The sequence below is a fragment of the Rhinichthys klamathensis genome, unplaced genomic scaffold (genome assembly GCF_029890125.1).
Source record: "Rhinichthys klamathensis goyatoka isolate OS25496 unplaced genomic scaffold, OSU_Roscu_1.1 h1tg000849l_1, whole genome shotgun sequence".
Taxonomy (NCBI): domain Eukaryota; kingdom Metazoa; phylum Chordata; class Actinopteri; order Cypriniformes; family Leuciscidae; genus Rhinichthys; species Rhinichthys klamathensis.
This window is the reverse complement of record NW_026607223.1, coordinates 240,547-261,319: the sequence shown is the minus strand read 5'-3', so window position 1 is coordinate 261,319 and position 20,773 is coordinate 240,547. Positions and strand designations below refer to the sequence as shown.

General features: G+C 41.3%; 2 pseudogenes; both read right to left on the bottom strand.

The window, feature by feature from the left end:
* Positions 1 to 4,518: 4,518 nt before the first annotated feature.
* Positions 4,519 to 7,822, bottom strand: LOC130078281 (uncharacterized; annotated as a pseudogene).
* Positions 7,823 to 14,836: 7,014 nt separating this feature from the next.
* On the bottom strand, positions 14,837 to 20,496 carry LOC130078279 (uncharacterized; annotated as a pseudogene).
* Between the last annotated feature and the right edge of the window lie 277 nt (positions 20,497 to 20,773).

Here is a 20,773-nt window from a genome sequence, read left to right as displayed (position 1 = left end):
AAATTATTTGATCTGTTTTTAATTTTTTTAATAAAAAATTTAAATTACGATTGGAATTATTATACAGATGTAAATTCAGTCGGATAAGATTTGTTCCTTATTGTAAAATGGAAATGCATGGTAATTTTATTTTATAATAATAAGCCAAAAAAAAAATGGTGTAACAGAGCCCAGAAGTTCTGTTGTCCAGCAGTCAGTGTGTGCACGCACGAGAGAACCGCTCTTGGTAACGCTTTAGATTACAGCCCGGAAAGTACTGCATAATTAAGATGAATTTACAACGTAACTTTCGGTTATTATAGTGTACCTATAAAGTACTTACATGTAAGTATAAGGGAACAATATGTTAAGTTTGGGGAATAAAGGGAAAACAATTATTTATACTGTAAGTATAATAGAACTAGGAGGTACTTATTCTACTATTATGATACAACAATCTTACTTTTTTCATGTTTCAAGGCAAGTAAAGCTAAAACGATTGCAATTTTTTTTTTATACTGGGAAAGATACTCTTGTTCCATGTAAGTGGTGCTTGTTACCCTCTTCTTCCATGTAGTTACTGGGTAAGTACAATAAAAATACATACAATGGAAAAAATGGAGCGCAACTGGAAGAAAACTGAACTAGAGGTATTTCGGATTTCATGGAAAGAGAGCTTGATTGCTTACAGAGAGGCCTTAAAAGCTGCTAGATCTACTTATTTTTCAACCCTATTAGAAGAAAATAAACATAATCCTAGGTATTTATTTGAAACAGTGGCTAAACTAACAAAAAAGAAAGCTTCAAGCCCAGAAGTGTCCAAGCAACACAGCAGTAATGACTTTATGAACTTCTTCACTTATAAGATCGATAATATCAGGGACAAAATTATAACTATGCAACCGTCTACCACAGTATCGCATCAGGCAGTGCATTGTCGTCTCCCTGAGAAAAAATTTGATTCATTTGTTGCCATAGGAGAGGAAGAATTTTCTAAACTCGTTAATTCATCTAAATCGACAACTTGTATGTTAGACCCTATACCGACTAAGCTACTGAAAGAGATGCTTCCAGATGTAATAGATCCTCTTCTTACTATCATTAATTCGTCTTTGTCTCTAGGATATGTAGCAAAAACCTTTAAGCTGGCTATGATAAAACCACTTGTTAAAAAACCACAACTTGATCATACAAAATTTGTCAATTACAGGCCGATCTCGAATCTGCCTTTTCTATCAAAGATATTAGAAAAGGCAGTATCCTCACAACTGTCTTCCTTTCTTGAAATAAATGATATCTGCGAGGATTTTCAGTCAGGATTCAGACCGTACCATAGTACCGAGACAGCTCTCGTTAGAGTTACAAATGATTTGCTCTTATCATCCGATCGCGGTTGTATCTCTCTATTAGTGTGTGACGTCTCAGCCTAGGCTGTACGTATGTGCGTGTGTGTGGTTGTGTCTGTTTGCTTTTAGGTGCCGTCTGGAGGGGGCGGGGCCAACACACCTGACACTTGTTAGATGCAGTATGAAACGCGGTGGGGACTGCTTGTGAGGGCGGCTTTTCGGCGTTGGCTTTGGGGATGGATTCGGTTGTTCTGTGCTTCGCTAAGCGTCCTGGCCGACCTTGACACATGTCCGTTATTTATATTATGTTTATGTCTGTTTTCCCTTGTGATAATAAATGTTTTGCTAGCAATTGACGCGTCCGGTCTCCTTTTTGTTGCAGCCTTAGAGCCGGCTGTAACAAATGGGGGCTCGTCCGAAAATTTAAAGCGAATGCGTTAATCACGTGGATTATGATTTTTTCGTTTGATTTTGCTTGAGGAAATGTTGTGGGAGACGGACGTGATTCCAACAGAGTCTTCTTTTCACACTTTTATGGGTAAGTGACTTTGTGTGGTAAATGACAAGATGAGATAGATTTCATTTCCCCTGTTAGGCTTTAGCAACACTTAGTGTTGGTTTGTTGTTTTAGTTTGTTATCTTTGTGCAGACTCCTGGGCTGAGTACACTGCCGTGGTTTGTGAATTGGGCAAATTTGCTAATTTCACTATCAGCGGTATATTAGTGTTTAAAGGCGCTCGGCTCTGGGGAGTTGCCTGGAAGATTAGGATAAGGAAGATAGTGGGGGATATGGTTGTAGTTGAGGAAGGGGAACGTATGAATGAATACTCATCTGTTTTGACCACTTGAGAAAAATTTTTTTTTGTTGCCCATGAATGTGTGAATTGGAAATTCTGAAACTGAAAATATGGTGTTCATTGAAGATTTTATTAAAGCTCCGTTGGAGGGGTTATTAAATGGGCTGGCTAAGGGACAATTGTGGGAGCTGGTGGAACATTATGGCATTGAAGATGTAGATAAACGTTTTAAAAAGAATGAGTTGAAAATGATTTTGAAGGCCAAGTTGAGTGAGAGAAAAGTTTTGTCCATTTCAGATAGTGTAAAGATTACAGGGGAGACGAAAGAATCAGTGGATCTTTTTTCAGGTTTATCATTTGATCAGAAAAAAGAGATCCTTGAGATGCAGCAAATACATAGTCGACAGATGGCTAAAGTAGTCAACGAACGCGAATTGGAATTGGAAAAGTTAAAAATAGACGAATTGCTTAAACGACGCAAAATAGAATTGTTGCAGCTTAAACATTCTCAACAGCTGGAATCTGAAAAGCTGTCAAGGGATTTTGATTTACAAGTTGAACGGTTAAGATTAATCGGGGAAGGTAAAATGCCATTTGAAGGTGCACAATTACAGGAGAGAGTACCGCGTACATTTGATGTGGTAGGGAATTTGAAATTACTTCCCAAATTTAATGAACGTGATCCCGATGTTTTTTTCTCGTTGTTTGATAGTATTGCGGAGGAACGTAATTGGCCTATTGTTGATCGGGTAGTGATGCTTCAAAGTGTCATTACGGGTAGAGCACAAGAGGCCTATATGGCACTTACAGTGGAAGATCGAAAAGACTATGATAAGGTTAAGTCTACTATTCTGAGAGTGTATGAATTGGTTCCAGAGGCGTATCGGCAGCGTTTTAGGAATTGGAAGAGAGGGGAACGTCAGACTTGTAAAGTCCGGCTCGATTGGTCCAAATGCGGCATCCAATCAGCGGAAGAAGGTTACTCTGCGTATTTCTTGCCTTTCCTTTCACGCAACACAACAAGATTAAATGCAATATATTTTCTCATATGTATTGACTCGTTAATTCATCTGACTCCATACAATGAATAGGTTTTAATGATATCCGTGCATCATTAAACGTTAGCGAATGTTTGATTAATCTTTTCAACACTGATTTTAGTTTATCCGCAATCAGGAAACTATATCGCTCAGCAGTCCTTCTCTAAAGGCCGCACGACACACTCCCGTCAGTTCCAATAACCAATTCAGAGGTAATTTGACTAAATATCTAGGATCTGCCGTATTCACACGTATAATCAAAGATATATATACAAGTCCCCTTGAACGCCTCCTCTAGAAATTAAATTAATGTGTTACTTTAGTAGGGACGATTGACCACCATAAAAGGAAACAGTTCATCAACTCAACTTCTCTTAAGATGGCTTCAGGTCAAGCCCGTGGTCTGTAAACCACGCACGTTTATCCAAAGTAATCACTAACTTAAAACAGTGGATATGGACACACCCGAACCTAGGTTGATTAAAACAGCGTTTGCTGATTCTAGTCGGTAATAGCTTGCCCCCTCGTTCAAGTACACGTAAAATGGTATCGGAATATTAGCCGTCGCTAAACTGACGCGAAAGATGTGGAAATATACGAATCCAATAATCTAGGGAATAAACAGTCTTTCAGAGTCACTCAGAATAAAATCAAACGTTTACAATTTATTGATCAGGTAATGATGTAATCATTTCAAATCCAATTCAGAGGATAAATCATCAGTTAAGCATATCAATTCAGAAATCATAGAATTTGTAGAAATTATTACCTGTCAACAAAATTACACACAGCGATTGTGCGGGCAGTCAACCTACAGACTCCCCGAACTTTTCTGCTCTTTTCCCTTATATACCCAGATAATTCAATTGTTACCAAATGGTGATGTCTGTCATTATAATTAGATTTTGGTTGTCTATTCAGGGGCTCACACTGTGAGGTCTGCCTGATTTTACATACAGGAGGTAGTCTGAATGAGGCTATTATGGGACACATCACTTTTCTCACATTTCATAACTTCTTTTAGCTTTTCATCATAGTTGGGAGAATGAGACCATGTCACCAGGCGCATTGTGATACATCAAAAGACACCAAACATGAGTAGTTACCTGAAATACACTGAAACCTTATGCAATGTTATGTGTGTACAAAAATGTGAGGAGGAGGGGGATGTGGGGGAGATAGTGTGGGTGAAGTGTGAACTGCACTGTGTGCTGCGTCTCCAAAGTTCCTGTTACATATGCAAGAGGGAGTTACATATTCAAGGGATAGTTCAAGTGTTAATTCCCAGGAGGGCCTTTTGTCACATTGAGGGGTCGATCAGACATACCGGCACCAGCCTTACAGTCCCTCCTTTGGCACCGTGGGCCACTCACAGGGTTTCCTGCGGTGTCACTTCAGTCTTTGTAAGGTGGGCAGCTTCAAGGGGCTGAGAGTTAAGATGGTGTTGGTGGATGCTTTTACTGATCTGATGAGGTGTCGGAAGTAGCAACATTGGAATAGCGTGAAGGAGAAGATGAGTGCGCTTCCATCCGCACAACCTCGAAGTACCCAGTCCCACCAGGTGTATGCAGTCTGTGCCGATCGAGTAGATGAGCTAGACAGGATCTGTGCAGTCTTTCGCGCCAAGTTCGTCTCCACTTGCGCTTGAGAGAGGTGGTACTCTGTTTGGAGGACGATGTTCTGTACCAAGTCCATCGTGTCGACCAAAGCTTGTGTTCCGTGTTCATAAAAGGTGTCGTCCCACCATGGAGAGACCTCTGCGTCCTTTGGCATCCTTCCGAGGATGTCAATCTGGCCCATAGAAAAGTCCTCTGTCACTTCCAAGCAAAAGGAGTGATTAGCAGGACAGGTCAGTCCTCCATATGTGAACGAATTCATCTCACTGATGATGCACCACTGTGTATGAGACACCTGAACAGCATTTGAATGGCCATGCAACGATTCAACATTTATGAGTTTGCTATCATTGGTGGAGAAAGGCTGCTAAGTGTTACATGTACAGACATCATAATTGTGAGTTTCATGACAACAAGTGCGACTGGTAAACAAGGTCTCAGTACCCTTCAAAGTCATATATCCCGTGAGGTGATCCCATTTAATTACCTGATCTTTAACCTGTTAAGCTTCAAGCCCATTTTTGAAAAATCCCCAGATATGGCATTCCCAAACTGAAACAGATACAGTTCATGAACCCTTTGTACTAAAAGCACAAGTAAGATCTCATTTGAAAGCTGACACCTGGAAGTTTATTGTAAATGTAGAATTAATTATTGTCATAATGAAAAAAAATAGTTATAAATAGCTTCAAAGTTTTGTAAAGTTATTATACATTTATTTTTATGAAACATCTTCATGAAAATAAAATTGAAGTTGGCATTGTAGCAATCTAGAAATGCACTGCAGCTAAAGCCACATGTCTAACCATGTTATATTTAAAATCTGAAGATGATAAGTCTAAAACTCTGTATTTAGTTCAATGTTTTTCAAGATCATGTCATATGACTTTATTTTGATTAGACTGGTGTTTATTGTCATCTTATAAGCATCTATTCAGTCTATAGCCTCTATTGTTTTGTGATGCAAAAACGAGCCCCATTCAGTCTCAGTCTCCCCTGCACATATTCACACCTCTCCAGCCTGTTTATTGCTCTAAATATGCTTTTCTTTTGTCTGCATTATAATCACTAACGACTAGCAATTCACACTGTTTCAATCCCTCATTTATTTTATAAAAGTTCTCACTTCACAGTGAAACTGTATCAAATGCCCTTTTTGAAAAACGAAACATTTCAGTAAGCATTCTTATTTAGAAAAAAATCAAAAAAATTACACCGAAGTTAGGTAGCAGGTGCTCAGTACTAGCTAGCATGTTAGCTTAGCACACCATCAATACACGACAATTTATGAGAATAAAACTATGTTTGTGCTCCAAACTTACTTTATAGCGCAAGTCGAGTGTTTTAAATAACTTTCTGTAATCTGATTTGGCTTCAGATAAAAAAATCAGATAGAAAATATATTATTTTATTGTATTCTGCACAATTTGAAAGTCTATCTCGATTAGCATTACATTATACATATAATCTATTATTATGAAAATACCTGACATGACTCGAAGAACACAGGTAAATCAAATATCATTGCAATCATGTTTATTGTCTTCAAAACATCTTTATCTGCACTTTACAGCGATCTCGGATAGCTTTGTTGTGTCAGGACTTCCTGAATGTCACATGATTATGGCTCTTCTTCATGTGATCCATATATGGACTTTACTGTGCAAACAGCGCCCTCAGACTGTTAGTATGAATTGATAACACAGTACATCAGAGTATACAGCGCTCAAAATGATTACATCGACGCATTTGGGTATAAATTCAATAAATATTATTCCTGTCTATAGAAGTCTGATGTAAACCTATGAGAATCTATCAATATTTCTCCAAATCTGCACATGTTCGAGCTAAAAGCCCTGAGGGACGTTGTTTTGTCAAGCGCTGTCATGACGATCGCACGGGAGTTTTTTTCTGAATGAGACCGGCTGACGCTCATAATTCATATTAAAGGTAACGACTCATTTTTTAATTTCATAACTCCTGACACAAATTAAGACATAACTATCACTATAAGTTTCACAGAATACAATATTGGTCAAACACTGAAACTTGAGTCTTATATCGTTTTAATGATGTATAGTTTGTCAAGTTAATAACATTAAATATGATAGTAACTTTGAACTATTTAAAAAAAAAACGCTTCAGAGCGCCCACGCACTGGTGAAGGTTAACAGGTTAACTACCACCCCAATAGAGCGAATAGTAGTGGAATGTGGATAAACTTGATCTGGGTGTATTAAAGGAAAAGTGGCAAAAAATCCAATGCAACCAATACATTCGTTTCCAGTATACATCATAATTGTGGATAACAGTTCTGAATATTTGACATTTTTCATTTTTTCTGAAGAGAACCATCTATGCAAATCTAAAACTTCAATTAAATCATTTAAAACATGTCTAGGGGTCTGGTGAAGGCGAAGATCTAAAATTTCTTGTCGTGTGGCAGTGAATAAATCTTGTGCATATGATCTACAGGCTAAGTCACGTTCGATGGTACGGGTCTGATTGAACAATGTGTGGCTGATCGTCAGAAGCGCCTGCGCCTCAGAACGAACCGCTTTGATAATGTTATCATTGCTATTGGTGAGGTGTTGGAAACCAGTGGCCATCTGGTCTGTCAACCATGTGGAGAATTGGGATTGTTTCGTTATTTTGTAGGTGTTGGCTGCTGAATTAATTGATCCAAACAAGCCGGTCATACTGCTGAGCAGGTCTCGTTTTGAGCGAGTAGGTGGAATTTGGACAGCAAGTCTGTCTTTGTAATCAGAAATTAAATCATCGATTCGTGACTGTAGCCATGCATATGACTCATCATTAATATTACAATGTTTTGTATAGGCAGAAAGTATGTTGGAAATGTTGTAAGTTACGTGTGTCATTACCAAATTTACGTCATGTAACAAAGTTTTGTTGATGTTTCCTCTAATCAGTCCGCCAGGAGGAATTGGGTGTAATTCTGGACAAATTTTGGGTTTAGTGTACCCGCAGGTGGTCAGATTAAAACAATACATAACAGTCCAAGAACAGTTGTGTGGATTGGTGAAATTGTCTATGCTATGAGTACATTCTCCGACACAATACGTTCCTTCTTTTCGGTTGGTCCACACAAAGGTTTTTGGCTTCGGCTCGTTAGGTGTGTACGATGTGAGATCGTACATTAACTCTTTGAATCTTATATGTGTGTCATTATGTGTTTCTGTATGTGTGCACCTATATGTTGCAGGTTCCAAATGTTTAACATAATAGCATAATTTTGGGTCTGTGCCATTATTGTTGTTTTCGTGTAGAGTGTACATGCTGCCTATTGTGTCACCTGGATCTATTTTAAGCTGATACCAGGCAGTGAGGTTGTGCATGAATTTTGGTGCTCTAGTGTATCCTGAAATGTTTCCAGTAGGTGGGTGGGTGCTACCTGTACTACAGCAGATTTTTGGTGTGCAATTTGGATCCGGTACTATACCGGGAGGCCATGTAGCTGTCTCTTTGGGTGCGACTGTGATTTTTGGTGTGAAAAGCCCCTTGGAATATTTCCACACCCACCTCCCACATTTCAGGTTGTGTGCGAGTGAAACCCTCTGGCCCAGTCTGATGCACGTGGGCCCGGACACTTTCCTTTCATCCGGCCTCCATGGGATCGCTGCAGTCGACCTGGAAGGCAAGAAGAAAAGTTAGTGACAGTTATTCATTTATTCTGTGTACCTTTAAATGACTTGCACTGAGACATGTGATACCATCGCAGTTTCCCTTTTATGGTTGTAGCCACACAGCTGTTGCATACAGCCTTAATTTCATACGGGCCATGCCATCTGGGTGTGAACGCACCTTGCTTCACAAAAACACGTATCATTACCATGTCTCCCTCTGAGAACTTCACCTCAGAGTTTGGGTTGAATTGTGCATCATTTGTTAGGTCTGACTGCTGCTGTTTCAGAGCAGCGTGTGCATGCAGCACTTCCAACCTCTCTCGTAGTTGCTTTAACACGGATTGTTGAGTTGCAATCACGAGAGGCCCCAGGTCTGCTGGGGTAATTTCTGGGTCAATAGGCAGTTTCATGACTCTTCCAGTCATGAGTTCGAATGGACTGATACCTGTGGCTTTTGAAGGGGTTGCCCACAGTACAGTTAGGACTGTGGGTAGGGCATCAATCCATTGGTTTCTGTGTTGTGCAACCTGTTTTGAGATGCTTTCTTTTATGGTGCGGTTAACACGTTCCACCATACCAGAGCTCTGCGGCCTGTATGAAACATGGAATCTTTGTTTGATGTTCAGCATCTGGCATATGTTTTTCATCACCTGACCTGTGAAGTGTGTGCCCTGGTCAGATTCAATTTGGATTGGTGCTCCCCAGAGTGGGAGAATTTGGTTCGCTACCACACGTGCCACTGTGTTTGCACTGTTATTGCGAGTAGGAATTGCTTCAACCCATTTGGAGAATTTGTCAATTATTACAAGGCAATAACGATACCCCCCTTTGGCAGTGGGTAGTGGGCCTATAAAATCCAATTGAAGGGACTCCCAAGGTCCTTTGGGTGGCTCTGGTCTACACAGCTTTGTATGGCCAGGCTTACCTTGGTTGATGGTGGCACAAACGATGCATGTGTCACACCACCTTTGAATGTCTGATGCCATTTGTGGCCACCAGAAATTATTTTGTATCAGTTGTTGTGTTTTTGGAGCTGATACGTGTGCATACTCGTGGTACAACTTTATCACTGGTTTCTCGAGGGCTTCTGGAACAATGTATTTATCGTCTCTCAAAACCATGCCTTCAGTGACTTTGACTAGTTGGTCCTGCTGCAGGTGCGGTGTCAGCTCTCCATCAGAACTCCACAGTTCCTGTTGGTACTGTTTCAAGTCAACAGGAACAGTCTGAACCGCACTCACACCAGGAACAATCAATCTGTCAGGCTGCCATGTAGGTTGGCATGTGTGTGGATGGCCCTCTACATCTCCCAATAAGTGAGGCAATATTCTGTCGTTAACTGTTGTGATGTCACGTGCCTGTATGTCTGCTAGCCATCTTGCTAACCTTTGCGACGACACACCTTTTATTCGACCCTGCAACAACATCTTTACTGGCGTGTGCACTGTGTGCACAACGATAGGTTGAAAATCTACAATCGGTTCAGTTGCTGTCAACATCCAGTGAACCGCCAGTACGTGCTGAGTGCATGGGTCGAATCCCTGTTCAATCGTGGACTTTTTTCGGCTGTAATAGGCGATCGGACGCAATTTTCCCCCATGATCCTGAGCTAACACGCCACTCAAAGTGTTTTCATTTGCGTCCACCTGTAAGTGGAAGGCTCTTTTAGGGTTGGGCAGGCCGAGTGCGGGGGCACAACACAAGTTTTCTTTTAGATTTGTGAAGGCTTTTTCGTGTTCCTCTGACCATTCGAGGACGTCAGAAGGCTTTGATTTTCCTTTTAAAAGGGAATATAATGGCGTGACGACGTTTGAAAAATCTGGAATGAAGTCTCTTAAGTAGTTAGCTGTTCCCAGCACTTTCTGTAAGGAGTTTAACGTGTGTGGTCTTGGAAGTTCAGCAATGCATTTCCGCCTATCATCTGTTAGAGCTCGGTGGCTTTGCGTAATCGTGTAACCCAGGTACTGGACCTCGTTTTGTGCGATTTGCGCTTTTTCTTTGTTTAATTTGAAACCAGCTTTACAGAGTGTTAACAGTACTTCGTCGACGAGTATCAAATGATCATCAAATGATCCCTCGGTCGCGATAAGTATATCGTCAACATAATGGATCACGTTTCCGGTCCCTGTCAATGGATTGAGCGTGTCTTCTAATGCTCTGTGAAAAATCGCAGGACTGTTATGGAGGCCTTGTGGCATTCGCTCCCAAGTGTACTGGATTTGATTCACAGTGAAGGCCAATTTCCACTGATCAGCGCGTTTGATTGGGATGGACCAGAAACCGTTCTTTACGTCGAGCACTGTAAACCAGGACGCTTGTGTTGAAATCTGTGATAATAACGTCGATGGATTTGCCACTATAGGTGTCGCCTTAGGCAAAACTTTGTTGAGACGCTGATAATCAATACAAAGACGCCATTTACCATTCGATTTTGGTACTGGTAAACACGGAGAGTTAGTGGTCGAGTTACATCGACGAACTATTTTTTCTAATTTCAAGTTGCTGTACAATTTCATGAACAGCTGACTCGGCCTCTGGTTTGATGCGGAATTGTTTTTGTGGGGGAGGGGGCTCCCCCTCAATGCACACAACAAAATCAATGAGGCCGCAGTCATGTTCATGCGTGGCCCAAATGTGATCGTGTTTGTTTGCCATCTGTTGAATGGGATCTGGGGTGGAAATGGACATAATGCTCATTGTGTTTTTTGGTAAACACATTTTGACTGTTCTGTCTGTTTTCAATTCAATTTGCTTTTCAAAGCAGTGAATTACAAAGCCATACTTTCGCATAATGTCCATTCCCAGTACAGTCCCTTCACTGTTATTAGGTAAATACCAGAGGGGTTCTTTCAATACGGTCACGCCTAAATCAAGTTGAATTGGCTGTGTTTTTGTCGCAATCATTAACGTGTCGCCGATGCCTTTTATCTGAATAGTTTCGTTGGTTAAAGGAAATGGAATGTCTGTACAGGAGCAAGATGCGCCAGAATCAATAAGTACGTCCGCTAACCGGCCTCCTAAATTAGCTCTTATTTTAATTCGGTTTCCACTCTTAATTATGCTCCCTACGGCGATGGAGGCCACGTGTCCCTATTGTTGTTGATATTTTTCAGTCGTTCCGCTCATGTTGTGGGCGCCATTTTGACTTTTTTGTTTTTGAAACTCGGTGATGAAATCAGCGAATTGTTTGTACAGGTTAGAGTCGTGGTTAGAGGGCGGTTTTTGGCAATGATTTCCCTGTTCTTTCTCTAAGTCTTTATTTCTTCTCACGCAATCTCTCATGAAATGGCCATGCCTTTTGCAATAGTGGCATTGCGGTTTGCTTAGAGATCTTTGGTGAAATTGTTCTGAGCTGTTCCCTTCTGTTAACCATTGTGCGGACGCAACGCTACGGGGTTTTGATTTCCATCTGTTTTCTATTCTTGATCCCCAGTCTACTATTGCTCTGAACGTGTTTTCGGCCGGATCTACACCATTTGATAAAGCCTTTTGAACTGGGAGGCCTGCATTGTTCTTCACAATTTGTAGTAACGCGTCATGGTTGCGGTCTACGTCCTCTAGGCCCGAGTGTTCTCTGTATGTCACCCATAATCGTTCAGCATACGTTTCAAATGACTCATTATTCGCTTGTTTGATTTCTAATATTTTGCTCCAATCTGCATGTGTCGGTCCCCTCATGTCTAATAATGCCTGTTTTAGACGCTCGTAGATAGCATCGTCGGTTTCGTTATTTCTTCGGTTCATTATATTGCCAGATTTCATGTCTTCTGTTAGTTTCGGCCTGAGTTCCTCAGTGATAGTGAGGAGAGCTATTTGCCATACATCTCTAAATTCTAAATTGTACACCGTGGCCTGTAACATCAATGCTTCCCAGTAGGGTTGAAACGGCCCCTTTCTCGGCATAATTCCTACGATTTGTTTATGTCTAGAACATTCTTCGCATGTTAACGGGCGGCTGATTGTTGTGATTTCATCATCCGCGTTCGTCATGGTTTTAAGCACAGCGACTTTAACGGTTCTCTTTGACAAATCATTCGATTGTTTTCGAGTCTTTACTGGGCTTCGCAGGTTTAGCTCTTCAGGCTCCACAAAAGCTCGTTTACGAGTTTCTCTCTGTGGCCTGTATAACGCGGCGTCATCATCATCACTATCATTTTTAGCGTCTAGCTCGGAGGTTTCATCCAGTGCTGCTTGTTTAACTGCGGCTACTGGAAAACCTGATTTATCGCAGCACTCTTCGAGAGCAGATATGTAACTACTGCCAGTTTGAAGTTTTCTTTGAAAGTGATCAATTTTTGTGGCCATTTCTTCACGCTGTCTAGCCCACCCTTGCTGTTCGTACGCGAACGCTTCGACTTGTTTTCTTAACTTTAGTAATTCGTCAGACCGCAATCTTTCGATTTCTTTGATATTTGCTATTGTTCGTTCGTTCTCGGCTATGGTCTCGAGGTCGTTACGACGAAGCAAATAAACAATTGCAGCGGGAATCTTTTTGTATTTTGCTTTTGATTTTAGCTTCGCACCCTCAGCAGAATACCAGGATATTATTTCGTTATTGCTCCAGCTTAATTGTAATCCCTTGTCGCTTAACCGAACAAGGAGTTTTTGCAATTGCATGCCTAGAATCTCCATTTTCTCCGTATCTACGCTGTTGTACTTTCCCTGAAAAGACATGTTTCCCGTCTAATTCTTCTTCCCACCGGATTTTCGGTTCCGGTCTAACAAAGGGTATACCGACCCATGCTAAAAATGTGTCTATATGTGATGTGCAAACAGTTTTTCCCTCAACACTTAAAAGTAAAAGGATCAACTTACCACGACAGCTGGAGATAGGTGAGAAGGAGTTCAAACCTCATGTCCCGGGCAAGCAGGGTTCAAGTTGAATGTCGCGCTGGAAAGGCGTTTCTCGTCTCTGGTTACGAGATCACGGAGGCGTGTCACCACTGTAAAGTCCGGCTCGATTGGTCCAAATGCGGCATCCAATCAGCGGAAGAAGGTTACTCTGCGTATTTCTTGCCTTTCCTTTCACGCAACACAACAAGATTAAATGCAATATATTTTCTCATATGTATTGACTCGTTAATTCATCTGACTCCATACAATGAATAGGTTTTAATGATATCCGTGCATCATTAAACGTTAGCGAATGTTTGATTAATCTTTTCAACACTGATTTTAGTTTATCCGCAATCAGGAAACTATATCGCTCAGCAGTCCTTCTCTAAAGGCCGCACGACACACTCCCGTCAGTTCCAATAACCAATTCAGAGGTAATTTGACTAAATATCTAGGATCTGCCGTATTCACACGTATAATCAAAGATATATATACAAGTCCCCTTGAACGCCTCCTCTAGAAATTAAATTAATGTGTTACTTTAGTAGGGACGATTGACCACCATAAAAGGAAACAGTTCATCAACTCAACTTCTCTTAAGATGGCTTCAGGTCAAGCCCGTGGTCTGTAAACCACGCACGTTTATCCAAAGTAATCACTAACTTAAAACAGTGGATATGGACACACCCGAACCTAGGTTGATTAAAACAGCGTTTGCTGATTCTAGTCGGTAATAGCTTGCCCCCTCGTTCAAGTACACGTAAAATGGTAACGGAATATTAGCCGTCGCTAAACTGACGCGAAAGATGTGGAAATATACGAATCCAATAATCTAGGGAATAAACAGTCTTTCAGAGTCACTCAGAATAAAATCAAACGTTTACAATTTATTGATCAGGTAATGATGTAATCATTTCAAATCCAATTCAGAGGATAAATCATCAGTTAAGCATATCAATTCAGAAATCATAGAATTTGTAGAAATTATTACCTGTCAACAAAATTACACACAGCGATTGTGCGGGCAGTCAACCTACAGACTCCCCGAACTTTTCTGCTCTTTTCCCTTATATACCCAGATAATTCAATTGTTACCAAATGGTGATGTCTGTCATTATAATTAGATTTTGGTTGTCTATTCAGGGGCTCACACTGTGAGGTCTGCCTGATTTTACATACAGGAGGTAGTCTGAATGAGGCTATTATGGGACACATCACTTTTCTCACATTTCATAACTTCTTTTAGCTTTTCATCATAGTTGGGAGAATGAGACCATGTCACCAGGCGCATTGTGATACATCAAAAGACACCAAACATGAGTAGTTACCTGAAATACACTGAAACCTTATGCAATGTTATGTGTGTACAAAAATGTGAGGAGGAGGGGGATGTGGGGGAGATAGTGTGGGTGAAGTGTGAACTGCACTGTGTGCTGCGTCTCCAAAGTTCCTGTTACATATGCAAGAGGGAGTTACATATTCAAGGGATAGTTCAAGTGTTAATTCCCAGGAGGGCCTTTTGTCACATTGAGGGGTCGATCAGACATACCGGCACCAGCCTTACAGTCCCTCCTTTGGCACCGTGGGCCACTCACAGGGTTTCCTGCGGTGTCACTTCAGTCTTTGTAAGGTGGGCAGCTTCAAGGGGCTGAGAGTTAAGATGGTGTTGGTGGATGCTTTTACTGATCTGATGAGGTGTCGGAAGTAGCAACATTGGAATAGCGTGAAGGAGAAGATGAGTGCGCTTCCATCCGCACAACCTCGAAGTACCCAGTCCCACCAGGTGTATGCAGTCTGTGCCGATCGAGTAGATGAGCTAGACAGGATCTGTGCAGTCTTTCGCGCCAAGTTCGTCTCCACTTGCGCTTGAGAGAGGTGGTACTCTGTTTGGAGGACGATGTTCTGTACCAAGTCCATCGTGTCGACCAAAGCTTGTGTTCCGTGTTCATAAAAGGTGTCGTCCCACCATGGAGAGACCTCTGCGTCCTTTGGCATCCTTCCGAGGATGTCAATCTGGCCCATAGAAAAGTCCTCTGTCACTTCCAAGCAAAAGGAGTGATTAGCAGGACAGGTCAGTCCTCCATATGTGAACGAATTCATCTCACTGATGATGCACCACTGTGTATGAGACACCTGAACAGCATTTGAATGGCCATGCAACGATTCAACATTTATGAGTTTGCTATCATTGGTGGAGAAAGGCTGCTAAGTGTTACATGTACAGACATCATAATTGTGAGTTTCATGACAACAAGTGCGACTGGTAAACAAGGTCTCAGTACCCTTCAAAGTCATGTATCCCGTGAGGTGATCCCATTTAATTACCTGATCTTTAACCTGTTAAGCTTCAAGCCCATTTTTGAAAAATCCCCAGATATGGCATTCCCAAACTGAAACAGATACAGTTCATGAACCCTTTGTACTAAAAGCACAAGTAAGATCTCATTTGAAAGCTGACACCTGGAAGTTTATTGTAAATGTAGAATTAATTATTGTCATAATGAAAAAAAATAGTTATAAATAGCTTCAAAGTTTTGTAAAGTTATTATACATTTATTTTTATGAAACATCTTCATGAAAATAAAATTGAAGTTGGCATTGTAGCAATCTAGAAATGCACTGCAGCTAAAGCCACATGTCTAACCATGTTATATTTAAAATCTGAAGATGATAAGTCTAAAACTCTGTATTTAGTTCAATGTTTTTCAAGATCATGTCATATGACTTTATTTTGATTAGACTGGTGTTTATTGTCATCTTATAAGCATCTATTCAGTCTATAGCCTCTATTGTTTTGTGATGCAAAAACGAGCCCCATTCAGTCTCAGTCTCCCCTGCACATATTCACACCTCTCCAGCCTGTTTATTGCTCTAAATATGCTTTTCTTTTGTCTGCATTATAATCACTAACGACTAGCAATTCACACTGTTTCAATCCCTCATTTATTTTATAAAAGTTCTCACTTCACAGTGAAACTGTATCAAATGCCCTTTTTGAAAAACGAAACATTTCAGTAAGCATTCTTATTTAGAAAAAAATCAAAAAAATTACACCGAAGTTAGGTAGCAGGTGCTCAGTACTAGCTAGCATGTTAGCTTAGCACACCATCAATACACGACAATTTATGAGAATAAAACTATGTTTGTGCTCCAAACTTACTTTATAGCGCAAGTCGAGTGTTTTAAATAACTTTCTGTAATCTGATTTGGCTTCAGATAAAAAAAATCAGATAGAAAATATATTATTTTATTGTATTCTGCACAATTTGAAAGTCTATCTCGATTAGCATTACATTATACATATAATCTATTATTATGAAAATACCTGACATGACTCGAAGAACACAGGTAAATCAAATATCATTGCAATCATGTTTATTGTCTTCAACTGACGCGAAAGATGTGGAAATATACGAATCCAATAATCTAGGGAATAAACAGTCTTTCAGAGTCACTCAGAATAAAATCAAACGTTTACAATTTATTGATCAGGTAATGATGTAATCACTTCAAATCCAATTCAGAGGATAAATCATCAGTTAAGCATATCAATTCAGAAATCATAGAATTTGTAGAAATTATTACCTGTCAACAAAATTACACACAGCGATTGTGCGGGCAGTCAACCTACAGACTCCCCGAACTTTTCTGCTCTTTTCCCTTATATACCCAGATAATTCAATTGTTACCAAATGGTGATGTCTGTCATTATAATTAGATTTTGGTTGTCTATTCAGGGGCTCACACTGTGAGGTCTGCCTGATTTTACATACAGGAGGTAGTCTGAATGAGGCTATTATGGGACACATCACTTTTCTCACATTTCATAACTTCTTTTAGCTTTTCATCATAGTTGGGAGAATGAGACCATGTCACCAGGCGCATTGTGATACATCAAAAGACACCAAACATGAGTAGTTACCTGAAATACACTGAAACCTTATGCAATGTTATGTGTGTACAAAAATGTGAGGAGGAGGGGGATGTGGGGGAGATAGTGTGGGTGAAGTGTGAACTGCACTGTGTGCTGCGTCTCCAAAGTTCCTGTTACATATGCAAGAGGGAGTTACATATTCAAGGGATAGTTCAAGTGTTAATTCCCAGGAGGGCCTTTTGTCACATTGAGGGGTCGATCAGACATACCGGCACCAGCCTTACAGACTCATGTAGAAGTGGGTAGACAGTTGACTGCACATTTTGACCGGTGGTGCGCTGCTTCGAACGTGAGTACTTTTGAAGAACTGCGAGATTTGATTCTGTTGGAGCAGTTTAGAAACATCGTTACTGACAACATTGCTACGTATATCAATGAAAATAAGCCCAGTACTGTTGCTGAAGCCGCTGTACTGGCGGATGAATTTATCTTAACTCATAGGAGTGGATCGGTTGATGGGGGTGCGGGTGGTAGTGTTGGCTATAGAGAGAATTTGTCTCAGCAACGCTCGCAAAGATTTGAGGTTGTGCCTCCGACTCGAAGGTCGGTTCATTCCGTGCGAGGGAAGAGTAATGATAATATTTGCCATTATTGCTTTAATAGTGGTCACTGGAAAAATGAGTGTCCAGTGTTGGCAAGCAAACTGCGATCACGAGGTAAAAAGATGAATTTTGCTCCCACCTTATTGGTAGAGACAGTATCTAGTCCTGAAAATCCACCATCAGTATTGTCTGATTGTATAATGGGATCAAAAACGGTAAAGACCGATTCTCGGGTAAATTATGCTCCATTTATTACTGATGGTTTTGTCTCTTTAATTGATGGTGTTGATAAAGTACCAATTCGAATTTTGAGAGATACTTGGTCATCAGAATCATTCATTTTAGACTCGATCCTACCTTTTTCTGACGCCTCAAGTGCGGAGAAGAACGTATTGATAAGGGGGATAGGGCTGCAGACGTTATCTGTTCCTATGCACAGAGTTTATTTGAAATCTGAATTGGTGGAGGGAGAGGTAACCATTGGAGTGCGTCCGTCGTTACCTGTTGATGGCGTTTCGGTAATTTTGGGAAATAATTTGGCAGGGGGGCGAGTGTGGAAGGATGTTGTTCCTCCACCTGTAGTTTTGTTTACTCCATTGAAAGGGCAATCTGATGAATTGGGGTGCGATTTCCCTGAGGTGTTTGTGTCTTGTGCCGTAACACGTTCAATAAGTCGTACTTTATCATCCGATTGTGCAGAAGTGCAAAAAGTTGAGGTACCGGGGTTAGCTGTTTTTTCTTCTATTACTCGGAGTGAGTTAATAGTTGCGCAGGGAAAGGATCCTATTTTACAACCTTTGTTTGCTGTTGTGGTGCCCCCTGAGGAGGTGGAGAGTGTGGCAAACGGTTATTTTGTTCAGGAGGAGTTGCTGTTGAGGAAATGGAGTCATCAAAATGAGGATTCAGGCAGCGAGGCGTTAATTCAGGTGGTGGTGCCGGATCCATTTAAGGAGGTGGTATTGAGGGCTGCCCATGGTGATGTTGCAGGCCATTTGGGAGTTAATAAGACTTATCACCGAATTTTGCGGCAATTTTATTGGCCTCGTCTTAAAAAAGATGTAGCAACATTTATTAAAACCTGCCACACCTGCCAGATGGTTGGTAAGCCTAATCAGTGGTTAAAACCGGTGCCGTTGTGTCCAATACCGGTAGTAAGTCAACCTTTTGAACACATAATGATTGACTGTGTTGGGCCATTGCCACCGTCGAAATCAGGTAATTTGTATTTGTTGACGGTTATGTGTCAAACAACCCGTTATCCCGCGGCCTATCCCTTGCGCAAGATCACTACTAAGGCTGTGGTTAAAGCCTTGACTCATTTCATTTCTATTTTTGGAATACCTAGGATTGTTCAGAGCGATCGAGGGACCAATTTTATGTCTGGAATGTTTGCAGAGGTTCTGAAACAGCTTGGGGTGAAGCACAACCAGTCTAGCGCATATCATCCGCAGAGTTAAGGCGCATTGGAGCGTTTTCATCAGTCTCTGAAGTCGCTTTTGCGGGCGTACTGTGTTGAATTGAACCGGGATTGGGAGGATGGGCTGCCTTGGCTGATGCTAGCGGCTCGGGAGGTGACACAAGAGAGTTTGGGGTTTAGTCCAAACGAATTGGTGTTTGGTCATACGGTGCGGGGACCACTTGCAGTTTTGCAAGATGAGTTAAAGGGCAAGGAACCGCCTAGAAAGTTGTTCCGGAGGCGGCTGTTTCTTGCAGGACAGAAAGCGCGAGAACGTCTTGGGAAGGCGCAAATAAAAATGAAAAGATTGTTTGATCGCCATACTGAATGCCGTGTTTTTAGTCCAGGCGATCAAGTATTAGTGTTGTTACCTTACCCAGGATCTACGTTTTGTGCAAAAATTTCTGGTCCTTATACCGTATTGCGGAGGGTGTCAGAACAGGATTATATCATTGCTACTCCTGATCGTAAGAAATCAAATCAACTTTGTCATGCTAATTTGCTCAAACCATATTTCTCCCGTAGCCCTGAGGGAAACATAAGCCCTGTTTCATTTGCCGTCACCGTCTTTGAGGAGTCTCCTTCAACTGGGGAGGATGTGAGGGCACCAGGGAATAGTGAGTTGTTACCTCGTCTACGAAATTCTGAAGCACTTAGGAATTTGGAGAATGTGTTAAGTCATCTGTCGAATGGGCATAGATCCGAATTAATGTGTTTAGTGGCTAAATTTCCTAGGTTGTTTGGAGATGTGCCGTCGCGCACTCATCTGATAGATCATGATGTGGACGTGGGTGATGCGCTACCAATACGACAGCGTTTTTATAGGGTTCCTCTTGAGAAACGAAAAGTATTGGATTCTGAGGTTCAGTATATGCTGGATAATGGCATAGCCCAACGTTCATTTTCTAGTTGGGCATCGCCCTGCTTGTTGGTGAAAAAAGCAGATGGTACACAAAGATTCTGTACTGATTATCGAAAGTTGAATAAGATAGCTAAGCCCGATGCATTTCCTCTTCCTCGTATGGAGGATTGTGTGGACCAAGTTGGTTCATCTAAGTTTGTGAGTAAGCTGGACCTCCTGAGGGGGTACTGGCAGGTGCCGTTAACCGCACGTGCCCGAGAGGTAACTGCTTTTATTACACCCTCAGGGTTATACTCGTGTTCTGTTATGAGTTTTGGGTTGAGAAATGCGCCGGCAACCTTCCAGAGGTTAATGAATCGGGTGATTCTGGGTTTGGAGGGTTGCGCGGTTTACCTGGATGATGTTATTGTTTTTAGTGAAGCGTGGAGGCAGCACCTTCAGCATTTACGGGCATTGTTTGATCGTCTGGTTGGGGCATGCCTTACAGTCAATTTATCGAAATGTGGATTTGCCCAGGCCACAGTGAAGTACTTGGGAAAAGAGGTGGGACAGGGTAAGGTACGTCCACTTCAAGCTAAAATTTTAGCTGTTGAGGGTTTCCCTCCTCCATCGACCAAAAAGGAGCTGATGCGGTTTTTGGGACTTGTGGGCTATTGTCGTAGCTTTTGCCCTAATTTTTCCACTGTGGTTTCCCCCTTGACCGATATGTTGAAAGGTTCCA